Raw genomic sequence first — 16,153 nt, forward strand, 5'->3', positions numbered from 1 at the left:
GAAAGAAGGGTGGGAGAAAGGCTTACAGAATTCATGAAACAAAATTTGAAAGCATATGATAAAGTCATAACTAAGTGATGTGAGCATGCTCTTGATAAGTTAGGTGTTATTTCTCCTGATCTCTGTTATGGCTGCAGAGGTCCGGCTTACTCTGGTCATCGTGGCAAGAAACTCCATCCATCATTAAACCATCTCACTCTATTATTAAAACCGCATAACGACTTTTCCTCCAGGCAAACAGACTAAAACAAACTGTAACAACTTCGTGCTGTGTCTATACAACACAGAATGAAATGGAAATTTCTCACTCTCCACTTACTTTGATCAATGTGCATAACTAAACGAGGGAGCTGGAACCACAGTTTTACTTTGTGGCCTGCAGGAGGCTGCGTGGTTGTCATCTTGATCAAATCAGGACTCGAAATGTCAAAGTTTTTGGTTGTTTTTATTTGGCCCAGTTATATATTTCAGAAAGATTTCAGCCTTTCTTCAGTTTTTTTTTTATTTAAATCACTTTGCCACACAAAATAATATGACACAGGAAAATTGGGTATGTTTGGATGGAAGGAATATAAAGAAATTAACATGATTAAGATGGGGAAGAATTAGAATATTTTGGGAACCTATTTTCTACACATATAGTGTTTGTTTATTTGGGGAAAAAATGAATGGTATTAGGTAACTTTCAGGCACTTTTGCAGATATATATAGGAACTATGGTTGTTTTCTTTTCTTTCAAGAAGCTTAAAATATAGAGAGAGGGAGGGAGAAGGAGATGAAATAAGTGACTGCTTACAATCTAATGGGAAGAAGTAACATAGAAGTAATAAGGCCCTATCAGATGAAATGAGAATAGAGTTGGGATTCAGAATGTTTCCCATTGCAGTTAACAATGATAATGATCATGAATGCTCACTATGTTCTGGGCCAGTGATGGCAAACCTATGACACGCGTGTCAGAGGTGACACGCGAACTCATTTTTTTGGTTGATTTTTCTTTGTTAAGTGGCATTTAAATATATAATATATAAAATAAATATCAAAAATATAAGTCTTTGTTTTACTATGGTTGCAAATATCAAAAAAATTCTCTATGTGACATGGCACCAGAGTTAAGTTAGGGTTTTTCAAAATGTTGACACGCAGAGCTCAAAAGGTTCGCCATCACTGATCTAGGCCCTGGATAAAGCTCTTTGTAAGCATTAACTCATTTAATCTCTAACAGAATTTTGAGAGAGGAACTGTCAATATTCTCATTTCACATTTGGGTAAACAGCTTTAGAGAGACCTTTCCCCTAAAATCCCTAAGAAGAAAATAAATTTGAGTCTAGGTCTGTCTCATGCTACAGTGAGAAGTCTGAACGTCTAGGCTCTAGTTTATGCTGAGTACAGAAAGTAACCTATGATTAATCTTCCACTGGGAACTGCAATTCTATGCACACTCTAGGGCTGCCGTGGGCAAACTATGGCCCGCAGGCCGGATCTGGCCCGTTTGAAATGAATAAAACTATTGAAAAAAAAGACCGTACCCTTTTATGTAATGATGTTTACTTTGAATTTATATTAGTTCACACAAACACTCCATCCATGCTTTTGTTCCGGCCCTCCGGTCCAGTTTAAGAACCCATTGTGGCCCTCGAGTCAAAAAGTCTTCCCACCGCTGCTCTAGGGGCTGCTCATTCATGTACATAAAGAGTTTGAGGCAAGGAAGATTGTTGCAGCAATGTTTACTAAAAATAAAAAAATAAAGCTTCTAATAAGATAATTATCCACTAATGAGGGAATACTTTTTATAAAAATCATAGGCATTTTTAAAGGAGGTTGAGAAATATTGTAGAGAAGAATCAGGCAATCTGGATTCAAAACCCAGCTCGGCTGTTTCCCTTCAGTGCAACCTTGGGGAAGTGGCTAAACTTTCTGTGACTTGATTTTCTCATCTGTAAAATGGAGATGATAATAAGTGTCTAATTTACTTGTGCAAATTAATGGTGACAATACAAAGAAAATATCAAAAGCGCCTTGTAAGTTCTCAATAAATATCAGCTACCATTATGTCACAGACATAGTTAAGAGTTACATGTACCTGAAATGGACAAGTTCCCAAAGACATATTTCTGAGTGTAAGCAAGCAAGTTGCTGGCAGTTGACACAACATGATAATATTTATAAACTGTACATTTTCATGGTTCAATATCATATATAAGCATATTTGTAAAAGGACATGTTTTAAAGGCTTTTCCCTCTGTCTCTCAAAAAAGTACTTCAAAGCATCAATACGGCTATCATAACCATCTAGGTTTATCCTAAGTGTGTTTATACCTATCTGTCAGGGGGGAAATGATGAGTTAGAAAAGAGGAAGGAATATATGTAAAAGTTGCACTTTACATTTTGCTTTGACAGAAACACGTACATATATGAATATGGACATGCCTTTCTAAAATTGGAGAAAGGCCAAGTTCTGTTGTTCCATTGAGAACAAAAATACATTCTGGATAGAATTCAAATGTGCTTCTGCCAAATATGGCTTTTTCCTATTTTCACACAAATATTGATGTCTTTTGCTAACAGGATTTTTTTTAAGTAATAAAATAAATCATAGATGTATTCCTATTATTTAAGTTGTATGCCTCTTTGGGAGATATTTAGATTTTCTTAATTCCCTTAGGATTTCTTAGCATTAGTGACTATGATGGACATTTTTGAGTAATGGCACTGCTTCTTTCAATCCCTTCATCTCTGAGGGTATAATTGCTACCATCATTTGTCCTTTACCCCAGTGCTCATTCTGTACCTCTCTTCTTTGGCATTTGAGTCAGGTCATGTTCTGATTGCTCCTGCAGAGGGGCATGGCCAACCTAGTGCCAGTGATTCTCAAGCCATGCCAATCATTTTGCTCACACCACCAGTGGCTTCTCAGCAGGTTTGTGAAAAGTTCAGATTCTCAGTAAGTGTGGGAAATGAACAACTTCCGGGAATGTCATGAGAAGGTCAGAACACAGAGCTCTGGCATCACCTAAACTTTTGGAGTTTCAAGGGGATGGACACCCATATCTTTTTGTTGGCCCCATCACTTTTTTGGTAAGCAATAAAATATTCTCTTTTCAATGACCTTCAACCTATTTTCCAAACTTTTAAAAGTATTTATGTTGACAGAGAATGTGCACAAGCATGTATATATCTATATGTATAAATGATTCTGTGTCATATCCATCTATCTATCATCTATCTATCAATCTATCTATCTATCATCTATCATCATCTATCTATCATCTATCTGTCATCTATCTATCTGGTCTATCAAGAATGCCAAGCATAGCGTTTTTTTTTAAGACTGGAAATACATTCATTTAATTTAAAAGTGGAGAATTTATTTTTAAAGGAGTGTCACTCACTCATTTTTTAAAGGGTACCTTCCATCCAGAAAGTATACAGCATGTCTGCAAAGTTTAGGACATTGCATTGATTGACAGTTATTAACTATTTGAGGTCCTAGGTAGCAAAAGGAGAAAATATTATACCTAAATATTTTAGTATTTATAATAACATAAGTGTGCACCAATTTTTCAGTTTACAAAGCTCCTTCACATTTATTTTGTATTTTTATCTTTATACAGAAATTTATAAAATTGGTCAATTGCTTTATATTTTATTAGAGAAAACTGATTATCTTTTTCAAAGATAATCAAATGTTTAAAATTATATGTTTTTTCCCAATGACTGTACTATTTCTGATAAATGAAGAACATTTTGAAATTAAATCACTGCTTATAGGGATAAGCTACTTTGAGCAGAAGGCTTTTAGGTTCACGTAAATCTGTACAGAGCACTGTCTTTAGAACAAGAAGGTTTACCTTAATATTTTTTTTAACACTAGCTATGTAATTTGGGAGTTAGTATAACAACATTATCTTTTATTTAAAAGTAACTTTTTAGATCATAGATGTTCTAATCACCTTGGACTATATTTCAAATAAAACTTATTTTTTCTGATTTTTCTTAGAAACTTTAGAAGTTGTAGAATAATATAATGTAAGAGCAAATTAGTCAGAATTCTAGAATCCAGAATTTAAAAAAATGGTATATTTGGCTTATTTCCAGGTTTACATTTTGCTATATTTTAAAACACAGGTGCTATGCAGTACTCTTTTTACAAGCCTTTCCCCCCCCAAAAAATTAAACTGTAAGTATTTTTTAGATTTTTGGATGCATATTAAAGTATTACTTTAAAATTGCATGGTGTTTTCTGGTATGCCTGTGTCAGTTACTTTATTAACTCCCTATTCTTTTTCATTTAAGTTACTACTAATTTTGCATATAAAGTAGGCTTTTAAATTATTTTTGTTCAATGTAAAAAAATGTACTTTATATGTGGATTAACTGCTCATGTTTTCTATGAACTGTCTTTTGGGATAGTTCATAGAAATATATTCATGAAATATTGATTTATAAGAACTAATTTTATATTGAGGTTATTAGCACTACATCTGCACTGTATGTTACCAATATTTTCTTGGTTTGTATTTTATCATTAAATGTAATTTTTCTCCTTTAAATATATAAGTTTCAAAAAGTATTAAAACACAGTTTTATTTTTCTGATATTTTAATTTTTTTGTGCTTAGAAATACCTTTCCCATAGTAATATGAGGTTTTTGGTACCCTGAGAAAGAAAAAGTTCTCCAGTTTTAGCCCATTTTCCACTCCTCCTATAAGTATACTTCATATTGGAGGTTAAAGGAAGTTCGTTACAGCGAATTTCTGTTAAGTATGGAAATAAAGAATGAGAGGGAAATGATGGCATATGCTAAAATAAGGGGTTGAGAATCCTTTCACAAGTGTGTTCTGAAGAATCCAGTTTTGTGACGTTTTAGATGAAGAAGTCATTTTTATGCCAAAGTAATGTAGGGTTGTGCAAACCTTCATATCAGCTGATAAAGAAAAATATTACTTTCATAGGTTCACACAAGAAGTTCAAGTATTTCATCTCGGCTTGATGTTTAAGCCATTTTCCTGCACACTGGCAAATTTCTGCCTACAGCAAACTGATGAAAATTCATGGATGTTTTTTCATTCCTCTGGTTAAGGGAGGAATAGTAAAACTTTTGCCTTAGATCAAACTTTTGAATATTTGAGGGGAGGAAAAAGAACACACACATCGCTTCTCAAATGTGAATACCCAAAGTGAAATGTGGTCGTTTCTTACATTTTTAGATGCCTGGAAGTTTTCCACAAACTTCTATAACAGTCACTCTGCAGGCTTCTGCTATAAATGTTTCAAGAACTATCTAGGGAAATATTCTATTGAGAGGGAATGCAGGGTTATCTAGCAGATAGAGCATGGAATTTAGACTTAGACAACCATCTGAGACCTGCACCTGCCTCTTTCATTGCCTTATGGTGCAAGCCCTGTATAAATGATTCAGACTCTCCTTGCTTATATTTTTCCCTGTGGCAATAAAGGGAAATGGCTAAGCATTAGCCCCTTCTCAACAATCAGAGGATACTATAAAGGTAAATATGTCATTGTCTGTAAAGTGCTATGACCTATGATCCTCCAAAATAGCGCAGAGATGTCAGGCCACAGAGTATAAACATTATAGAATCCAGGTGCGGAGATCTGTATCACCTGCCCCCTCACTTCTGTATTTGGTCAAGGCTCCCTGTAACACATGGTTAACAATAAGTATTGCCAGTTGCTAATACCTTCAACATTCATCTTTCCTTCAGCATCTGGAACATATTAATCTCCCTCTCAAAAACTCAGTGAAGGGAAACAACTCATAACAGCCAATCAATTTGCATCTATTGATTGTCTTAATATGTAGAATGCATTCCACTGAGTATTAGACCTCTGATGAGAATCTGTTGGCACATAACGATTTATAAAGCATAATCGCTGTTCTCAAAACACTCGTCATCATGATCTAGTTAAAGGTGAATGTCTGAATTACTAAAAATCATATAAAACAGCCATGTAGCATACAATTGATAGACATAATGATTATAAGGCATTTAGAAGATGAAAGTATAAAGATTTGGGATGACTCCTTTTCACAGGATTTTAGTTTTTACAAATACAGAAGGAATAATGCAAACACAGAAATATAAAAAAAATACAATGTTATCCTCGGCAGTTGTCATGATAAAGTGATTTGCTAATATCTCTAGCTATGGTAATTTATTTTACTGTTCTCATTGAATGTAAGCAATTTTGCTCTATCCTACTGATTATTTCTCTTAAATGCCAAGTTTAAGCAATTCTGATGAACACCCAGTTCAGTCAGTCAATATGGGTGTTTCTTACAAAATTAATTGAGAGTGAAGAGAGGACCGTGTGCCGTAAACGGGAAGAGAATTCGATGAGGATCACAGTGATCTCTCTCTGAATGACAAACAGTCACTTCACATCTCACAGCATCTGTTGGCTCTTTGGTAAAAGAAGAGGGCGGGCAGGATTTCATCGGCCAGTTCTAAACTTTTCTGAGAGAAAAAAAACATGCTGCTGAAAAGTTCTGTATTTCCTTGTGCTTTTGCTTGCTTTTGTATTCTGTCAGGATTCATGATCATTTTTTGTCATTAAAATTAATATCTTAATTTTATTGACCACAGATGCTGCAGGTAGAGGAGAAGCAGATGGTAATATGGTGCTCTAAAAACATGCTCAATTGTAATCTTAATTTAATTGTCTTTCAACTGGACATTCTAAAACTTTATTAAATTTTATAGCTAACTCAAGAGAGCTTAGTCTTGCCTGTAAGTACTAACTTACATGCATAGTTTGGTTCTTGGTTCTAGAACTTGTGTGTCACTGAGCAAGACATCTGTGAAACAGAGTGGAGCCAGGGCATCCTTGCTGGGGGTATATTGTCATATAATTTTACTTCAGAGCATACTAGTAAAAGAGTTTCTGTAATTATGATAGTAGATATCATAAAAAAGATTAACAATGTCAAAACAGTCATTTCAAAGGAAAGAGTAATATAGCTTTAAATAAAATATAAAATATGTAATTCGGTTTATGAGAAAAATTGGAAATTTTAAAAGGTGTATTTTCATGAGTCGTATAGACAGCCTATGAAAAAACTGAACTTTATTTGTGCTGCATTGTATAAATAATGTGAATTAAAGTAAGATATTGGGGAGAGGGACATTAGCTTTGTTGAGTATAGAAGAGAAAATGACTTCCCTAAAAATTTTCTGGAATTTAAAAAAATATGGCTTTAAAAGCTAATATTATAAACTGACAATAAGTAGTTGTGTCAAATCCAGCTATTTTAACATATTTTGGACTATGTTCACTTATTTACATGAAGGAGTTTATTGAAATAAAGCACTAACCGTGATCTAGATCAGCATTGTTCAGTAAAAATACAATGCAAGTCACATGCACATTTTTATTCAATATTTGCTTTTATCACCACGATGAATTTTTTAATTTCTCTAATGTACAAATAGAATAAAACAATCCACTTTCTATGGTTTCTAAACACTTAACCACTGATGATTTCTGGGAGATGCTGTTGTCCTTCAGAGTTCAGACGCATGATCTTCTGTAAAAGCTCAATTCACCTTCCTTCTGCCACAGAATTCATTCATCTTTTCAGAAGTCTTGTCTGATGTTTTCTTGGCCTCTCCGTGTTGCTGCTTCATTTGAAAGACTTCATCTTCGAATCGCACAATAGTCCTTCCAAGCTCATGATTCTGACTGACCAAGGATCCCAATTTGACTCCATTTCTCTTCATTTCCATCCAACTGTGAATTGTATGTGATTTCACTGCCAGTTTAAACCTTGAATATGTCTCCTTAACTTCTGGAGCTCTTTCTGTGCGTGTCCTATCATATGAACACGATTTTCATTACACACTTTGCAGACATTGCGTCCACGCTGTGACATTAGTTCCAGTTCCTCAATCCGAGCCGGTTGACGCTCTAACTGGGCCATAGAATTGTTCACACATTCTTGCCATGCACCAATGTCAATTTTGTGACCCGAGGAAGGGTCTGACATTCAAATCATTTCATACTGAGCAATTCACTTGGATGTCAAGCAGCCAGTCTTTCAAATTCAATTCTAATATGTTGTTTTCCAAAGCAGAATAATCCTGGGCTGTTCGGTTGCTCAAGAAATTTTTAGTAGGTCAGTATCTGTGCATTTCCTCCTCCGCCTGCACAGCAGCTGCACATCAGCACTTTAAAACCTTGATCAAAATGGGCAGCACACCCACATCCGCTGCAGTTAACAACCATGGCTCCATTCTGAAGTTCACCTGACTTTCCTGAATCTGCACTGGCTCATGCCCTGTCATTTATACCTGCCTGTGCAATTTAAATTTTGTAGTCTTCACACTAACGTAGAAAAGAGACAGGTAAATTTTACTTTTGTAATTTTATTTAACGCAATATAGGTATGGTATTATTATTTCAACATGAAATTTGAGACTGTAATTTCTTTTTTATGAAGCCTTCAAAATATAGTGTGTAGTTTACTTGCAGTACCATTCAGTTTGGACAAGCTACATTTCAAATGTATGATAGCCACCTGTGGCTAGTGACTATAGTATTGGCAGCCTGGGTGTGGATGGTAGGATACAATAGTAAATAATACAGGCATGGACACTAACTTCAGAGATTTTATAATCTATTATGGAAGACAGACTTGGACAGTAGATCAAATTGTAAAATTTTACACTTCTTGCAGTTGTGACAAAGCATGTCATAAAATTAATATTGTTGAAGACATGTCTCCATGTAATGTATTTCCATTTTACTTATGTTCTCTCTATGGGTGAGATTGTTCTTGGCATTTTTTTTTTAGAAAATGAATTATAAATTAGCATTATTTTGTAGTCTGTTAATATTCTTTTATATTCATGCTTCCAATTTTTTTCCTATATCGTTATTGCACTGTAAATTTGAAGATAAAGACTCATGAGGCAGAAACATGATAATCCCTCACTGTCATTATATATTGTTTTAAAAAATAAAGTAGCTAGGTACAACATTTTTAAAAAGTCAGAGAGAACTTTATCTAGGATGAGAGAAAATTCAATATTTTTCCATGCACTTTCTATGGCTTTACAATTTCTTTAATTTCTGCTGACATGTGTTTTCAAAGGCTTTCTGCTAAGGGTTATAGACCTCTGGGTTTATTATAAAAGTAGTGTATTTCTTATGAAATCTTGCATTTATACCTTAATTTAAACATAAAAGCTGGTGTGAAGAGAGTACTTAGGCATTCAAATGGTAAGAGTATAGAACAATTAAAAATGCAAAGAGGCCCTGATCGATTTGGCTCAATGAATAGAGCATAGGCCTGAGGACTGAAGGATCCCGGGTTTGATTCCAGTCAAGGGCACGTACCTTGGTCACTGGCACATCTCCAGTAGCAGGTGTGCAGGAGGGAGCTAATCGACGTTTCTCTCTCATTGATGTTTCTGACTCTCTATCCCTCTCCCTTCCTCTCTGTAAAAAATCAACAAAATATATTTTAAAAAATGTAAAGAGAATAGTTTATACATGACATGAACTCAGTGTTGTTTAAAGATTTACCTTAACTGATTTCATGTAGTCCAGGCTGAATTGTGAATGGAGCTGAAGATAGTTTTCTATTTTCTGAGTTTTAAAGAATGCCAAACAGCACAGATGAAGCAGAAGTTTAATTTTCACTCATCTAGCTGAAAATATATATTTTCTTATGTTGCTTCCTAACTAGAATTGTTATGGACATTTATACAGAGAAGATTATAGGGACTAGAAGAGCCAGCTCCATGAGAACTTCCCTTAGCTGCAATTTAATGACTGGATTTTTTCAGGAGGAAGTAGGCAGGTCTTTCTCACTTGGAAAGGGAACATAAATAAAGTAAGAGAGTTGAAATTGATAAGAGTTGTTGGGAGAATAAAGCAGATGGCTTCAGTTTGAGAAATCACAGTGGAAGTTAGAAAAAAAAAAGAATGAGCAATCTAAGGCTAATTAATGTGAGACTTAGAATCTTAAACTTGATCCAGTGAGTGATATGGCACCAATGTAGTTTTAAATCAGGAAAGTGGAATAATGAAAATGGCATTTTGGAAGATTCATCTTGCAGAAGTGACAGGAATGATGTAAAGCGGCTGAAGGGAAATATCAAGGAGGTTGGGTTGAGTGACCAGATCCAATAATAGATTTTAAGCTTTAAAATAAGCCTTTTTAAAAACGGGAGACGCATGTTTTTTTGACAGCATAGGAGATGAACTGGTAAAAAGGGCAAGTAAGAGAAGACTGAGGAAAAAATAGAATAAATGTAGAATTAAATTTATTCAGAAAGTAGGCTCTAACAGGATTCAGGGCATTGGTTGTGGAGTGAGATGGACATAAAAAGAAGGAAAGACAATTCTTCCGCTGGTAGTACAGTATAAGGCAGTCATATATTAAATGATAGAGGGGAGTACTTTCAAGTTTCTCTGTTCAGCGTTAAACATAGTAGGGTTATATCTTATATTATTCTTAGACCTCGTTCTTCAGAGCTAAAGTAAATTGAAAGTTGGTTGAAAAATTACTAACTGAACTATGGTGATTCTTCCATCTCCTTTCTAAAAGCATACATATTTTAGTTTGAATTATTTAGGAAGTTATATAACAAAACTGGGTTTACTTTTGACTTATTTTGACATATGGCTTACATTTTGAAAACTCTGCCTTAGGATGGTATTGGATAAAATTATAATGATAAAATTGGGCATAGTAAAAGCAAACTCACAAAATTCAAAGCAATAATAGACTTTATAAATAATGTGATTCCTTGTATAGGAAAACAATAAATATTTATTGACTATCCCTCAGGTACTAGCCTATCGAGGGTGTTGGGTATAAATATGTGAACCATAAAAGAATGAAAGAAAGAAAAACTGTCCACTTTAGAGTCATTAAACAAATAAAAATATGTATATAATAATACATTTTGAAAAGTACTTGTTATGAATTGAATTGTATCTTCCCAAAATTCATATGTTCCAATCCTAACCCCAGTACCTCATAATGTGATCTTATTTGGAAATAGGCTTGTTGAAGATGCAATTAGCTAATTTAAGATGAGGGTAAAATGGAGTACGGGGAAGCCCTGAATATAACTGCTATCCTTATAAAAGGGGAAATTTGGATATATAAACATGAACACAGGGAGAACACCATGTGAAGATGAAGGCAGACATCAATGCGATGTTTCAATAAGTCAGAAATACCAACAATTGCTAGCAAACCACCAGAAGTTAGAAGAAAGGCACGGAACAGGTTCTTCCTCTCAGATCTCAGATCTCCAAAGAATCCACCTCGGCTGACAACTTGATCTCAGACTTCTAGCCTTCAGTACTGTGGGACAATACATTTCTGTTGTGTAAGTCACCCAGTTTGTGGTATTTTCTTATGGCTGCCATAGCAAAATAATAGAGTTCTGTACAGGAGGCTCACTGGTGACACTGAGAGCACATAAGGGGATGGAGTGTAGTTTAGATTGGATGAGTATGGAGACCTCTTTGAGGAATTTACATCTAGTCTGATACCTGAAGAATGAGAATGAGCCAGCCATGTGAAGTGTTGGAGGAAGAGTGATGTGGGGAGAAGAAAGAATATGTGCAAAGGCCCTGAAGTGGGAAAGAACTTGGTAAAAGTGAGGAACTGAAAAAAGTCCTGTGTGTCAGGAGCACAGCCAATGATGGCCTAGATAGATCTTGTCCAGGAATTTAAATTTTATTCTAAGAGCAATGAGGAGACATTAATGGACTTAAATCAAGTAGTGATATGCTCCAATTTTCTTTTTAAAATAAATTTATAACTACTATGAAGAGAATAGTATAGAGAGGAAAGTGGAAAACATAGTTAGAAAATAACAGTATCAGTTCAGGTATTGAGGCTTGAAATAAGCTTATGGTAGCAGAATATATATCACTAGAGGCCTGGTACATGAAAATTCATGTACTTGGGGGGAGGATCCCTCAGCCAGGCCTGCACACTCTCACAGACCTGGAGCCCTCGGGGGATGTCCGACTGACAGCTTAGGTCCGCTCTCCACCTCACGGAGAGCGGCCTAAGCCGCAGTCTGGCCTCCCTCTGTGGGAGGTGACCAGCAGGCCAATCCAAGGATGGCACAGGCTGGCAAGTGGCATGCCTCACTCCCCGAATGCCCCTCCCCCACCATCGGTCGTCACCACTCCCCCCCTCGGTCATTGTCCACTCCCTCTGCCCACTGGCACCCATCTTGGCTGGCCTGGTGCTGCCCGCATGCTGGCCCTGCCCTGCCAACTGGTTGTTCCACCATTTGGTCGATTTGCATAGTAGGCTTTTATTATATAGGATTTAAGAAAATGTTTCATATTGGGAGTTAGAGAAAATGCATCATTAAGAATTACTCTCAGGTTTTTGTCTTGAGCTATTGGGTGTTTCTTATTGAGATACTAGAGGCCTGGTGCATAAAATTTGTGCATGGGGCGAGGGGATCCCTCAGCCCTGCCTGCACCCTCTCTAATCCGGGCCCCCTTGGGGGATGTCTGACCACAGGAATTGGGCCTAACGCAGCAGTTGGACATCCCTCTCGCAATCCAGGATCTCTGGCTCCTAACCACTCTGCCCGCCTGACTGATCACCCCTAACTGCCTTTGCCTGCCTGCCTGATCACCCCTAACTGCTCCCCTCCCAGCCTGATAACCCCTAACTGTGCCTCCACTGGCCTGATCACCCCTAACCACCTCTGCCTGCTGGCCTGATCTCGCCCCTAACTACTTGCTCCCCTGGCGAGCCTGATTGACCCTCACCACTTCTGCCTCAGCTCCCACCACTGTGGCTTTGTCCAGAAGGAAGTTGGATGTCTGGAAGATGTCCGGTGATCTGGTCTAATTAGCATATTACCCTTTTATTAGTATAGATTATTTTTTGATGTGGAAAAGGATGGGGGAGGACAGATGGGGTAGAATAGAACAAGAGTTCAATTCTGGATTTGCTAAACCTGATATGTCTGTGAGATAGCAAACTAGAGATGTTGAATGGGAAGTTTTTGGGGCCAAAGAAAGTCTGAGGAGGATGGAGAGAAATGAAAGTCGAGTAAGTTGTGCTGTGCCATATTGAGCACTAATAGCATAGCTGAAGTCTCCTGATTCCCAGGCCTATGTCCTCACAACCTCATGCATCATTCAATTAGATATGAGGAAGGTACTTTAATGGGTCATATTGAGAATAAATGTATGAGCACCACTGTAGCAAAAAAAGACATAGATGGCTGATCATTAGTGACACAGTATTAAAAGCACAGAAATAAGATACATGAGGCTGGAAATTCACTTTTAGCCTTCCCATGTATTCTTTTAATTGTACCTACGAAAAATGAATTCATAGTGTCAGAAGACCTCTAAGATACCTATTAGTTTAAAAATTTGACAACTTCCCAGAAATTGCACTTCTGGGTACATAGCTTGATAATATCTTATACAGGTGTACAAGGAGATATGTACAAGGATCCTCACTAAAAACATTGTTTGAAAGAGGAAATTTAAAGGAACTTAAGCATATAACAAAATTAAAGAGGTAAAATATACTATATTTATATGACAGGATGCTATTTAGCTTTTTTTTAAAAAAAAATGAACTAGATTTATGCACATATATAAAGATCACAAACATAGAATGTTAAAGGCCAGAAAAAGTAGGTCTTAACACTGGAAATAGTTTTGTGGAAGCACATGTATGTAAAGATACTAAAAGTAGGTAGGAAGGCTACAGTTCTGGTTAATTATTGGAATGGGGAAGGAAACAAGGCTAGTGATGAGTTATATAGAAAGCTTCAAGCTAATGTTCTCTATAAAATTATATTCAAACTATGTATAACACGGTTAAAAGGAGTTTATTATTTTAATATTTTTATTAAATTAACTGTATGACTCCATAAGCAGGTTAAAATCAATTATTTTCATTTTTAACATAGAGAAAAACGTTTCGTTTCAATAAATTGTATATTTTAATATCACATTATTTTTTTAATCTTAAAGAAACAATTGTACAACTTATACAATATCCTTTTCCTTGATCCTTTTTTAAATTTACTTAAACTATGAAGTGAGTTCCTTGGTTGTGTTAGGCACTTTCCCATCCATAGCTACTTCAGGCAAATAATTTCCTAAAGAAGGCACTCTAAGTCCTATTTTAAAAACAAATAGTTTGATATTCCCAGAAGTTAAAACACCCAAAGGAACATAGCTGGTAAATAGAAGAGATAAAGGTTGAAACCCCATTGTTTTACTCTGTCCTGTCTTTCTATTACACAGTGACTGTATACTTTCAGGCTGGAAATACTCCGTATTTTACTGTCTTGATTCCTTGCAGCTGGCGTTCCATTGAGTTCACGTATAGTTTAAATATACTGAACAAAGCAGTCACATATTTTGCATTTAAATTCTGTAAAAACTCTGGAAATACACATCAGTAAATGAAGGAAAATAAGTAACATTAGGAATTCTATCTTGTTAATGGAATTATTCTTGTTAATCAGAGAAAAGCTATGTTCCATGTTATGCTCTGGTTCTTTTTTTTTTCCTGGGTGTCTTTATAGCTATTACAATCCTGTTTGTCTTTTTGTAGACTTAATAGTATGTTGTTATTTTTTATCTTAAAATGGACAAAGATTTTGCTGTATTTAGAACAGCAACAGAAGTGTTTCACTATGATGGAGTGTGCCACTTCACTGGTTCAATTTCTAAATGAGAAAAAAGTATATAAGATAACTTCAAGAAAAAAACCTACAACAGATATATTTGAGAGGAGGTTCACACATGTTTCTTTACAGTCATCTAAGTGTTTGTTTCTTTCTTGTCTCCTCAGCCAATTGTCCCTGTTCCTCATCTTACAGTTTTTGTTATACTTGAGTGATGTGCTCAAAGCATGAAAAGCTGTTGTTTTCTATCTTTATTAATGTTTTCCAACTCATTTCCCTGTTTGCCTGCTGACAACCTGCCAAAATCACCCTCTGGTGAATTGTAGAAAGATTGGGGTGGCAGTCAGGGGACCCACAATATGTCGCAGATAATTAGTAGATCAGATCTTTGTCACAGCAGATATTTGGCTACCCACACATCTCTATTTTTAAGCCTCTTATGTCACACAATGTGTATTCACTGTCTGTTTTAGTGTGAAGAGCACATCTCTGAGTTGTATATAATAGAGTTGAGTTGAATGAGAAATTCCATTACTCTTTTGTTGTTTTGTACTGTCACTGGTTAACACATGAGATATACATATTTGGAGAATAATTGAAGCCACCATGAGCTTTTCAGCAGCTTTAGAAAGGGGAATTACCTATGTTGCTACTTACTGAAGTAATCCAACCACCAGAGTCTGTTTTCCAGTAAAGGCAGAAAACAAACATCTCCTTTGATGACCACATTTGTTGTCATGCTATTTAGTTCAGATAAATTTGATTGGCAAGAATATGGGATCAGCAGATTAGTTCTTTTTTTTTTTTAGATGATTAAATGTGTTTTTTTTTTTTATTACAAAGGGTATTACATATGTGTCCATTCTCCCCCCCCGCCCTAGACAGTCCCCTTGCCTCCCCTATCCTTCAGTGTCTTATGTCCATTGGTTATGCTTATATGCATGCATACAAGTCCTTTGGTTGATCTCTTACCCCCCCTATCTCCTGCCCCCCAACCCTCCCTGGCCTTCCCGATCAACAGATTAGTTCTTGAATTGCACAAATAGAAAAGCTTTTCCAGTGTAAGATAAGAAGTGATAAATTGAGGTAAAAAGAACTGATGATGAAGATGCCACGATTATCAGTGGACTTTCACTAGAATTGATCATATAATTATTATCTGGTAATGAATTATTATCTGGTGACATGTTCCCTTTAAAGTACTGATGATGCAGCCTCTATGTGTACATGTAGGGTGTGTGTGTGTGTGTGTGTGTGTGTGTGTGTTATATTCAATAGACACACTCAAAACTTGCCACCTTTCATTCTTCCTTTACTTCATGTGCCAACCTGTGTTTCAGTATCAAAGCAAATTCACCAGTTTATATTGTCAATGATCTCAAGGTATGACAATTACATAATCTATCTATCTATATAAAAGACTAATATACAAAGTGTCCCCTCAGGAGTACAGCCAGGAGACCAGGAGTTTGATCACTTA

The 16,153-nt window shown here is 35.9% G+C and overlaps 1 pseudogene; it reads right to left on the reverse strand.

Annotated features, from left to right (window-relative positions):
- Positions 1–7,600: 7,600 nt before the first annotated feature.
- On the reverse strand, positions 7,601–15,412 carry LOC102765021 (annotated as a pseudogene).
- Between the last annotated feature and the right edge of the window lie 741 nt (positions 15,413–16,153).

The sequence above is a fragment of the Myotis davidii genome, unplaced genomic scaffold (assembly GCF_000327345.1).
Source record: "Myotis davidii unplaced genomic scaffold, ASM32734v1 scaffold135, whole genome shotgun sequence".
NCBI lineage: Eukaryota > Metazoa > Chordata > Mammalia > Chiroptera > Vespertilionidae > Myotis > Myotis davidii.